The sequence below is a fragment of the Octopus bimaculoides genome, chromosome 7, assembly GCF_001194135.2.
Source record: "Octopus bimaculoides isolate UCB-OBI-ISO-001 chromosome 7, ASM119413v2, whole genome shotgun sequence".
Lineage (NCBI taxonomy): Eukaryota > Metazoa > Mollusca > Cephalopoda > Octopoda > Octopodidae > Octopus > Octopus bimaculoides.
The window spans coordinates 58,335,583-58,336,171 of NC_068987.1; the positions used below are offsets into that span (position 1 = coordinate 58,335,583).

The following is a 589-nucleotide window of genomic DNA, read 5'->3' on the forward strand; positions in this document are numbered from 1 at the left end:
TGCTGCGGGCACAAGTGTTAACTATTATTAAAATTAATTTTGTAAATCAATCAAAATGATCAAACTTTGATTCTTTAAGGACATCCTGTTTGTAACTTCATAACAGGCACAGATATGAGCCATGTGGCTAAGAAGTTTCCACTGTAACAATGTGGTTTCAGGTTCGATTTCCCCATATGGTACCTCGGTCACATTTTATCAAAGAGTCAAATCAATCAAACATTGTGAATTAAATTTGGTAGAGAGAAACAGTGTGGGAACCCACCGAGGTGTCTGTTCCTGTTGCTTTATTGATAGATTTACACTGGAATCTGCATTGTACCAATTATTTTAGCTAGCTCTCTGATCTACAGAGAACTTTGTGTAACAAGTATCAGACGTCCAAGTCTATCACAGGAAGCAAAACAAGAATACAAAGAATATAAACACATTCTACACTACATTGGTCTTCACATTAAATAATTGTGAATGAAATAAAATACTAGGCTTAATTAGCTTGACTGAATGCAGATTTCAAAAGAATGTAGAGATATAGGCACAGGAGTGGCTGTGTGATAAGTAGCTTGCTTACCAACCACATGATTCCAGG

At 36.0% G+C, this 589-nt stretch overlaps 1 protein-coding gene across 1 annotated transcript in view; it reads right to left on the bottom strand.

Annotated features, from left to right (window-relative positions):
- Positions 1–589, bottom strand: part of LOC106875908 (nuclear pore complex protein Nup54) — a 27,026-nt gene that overhangs the window by 14,483 nt on the left and 11,954 nt on the right. The window lies entirely within an intron of this gene.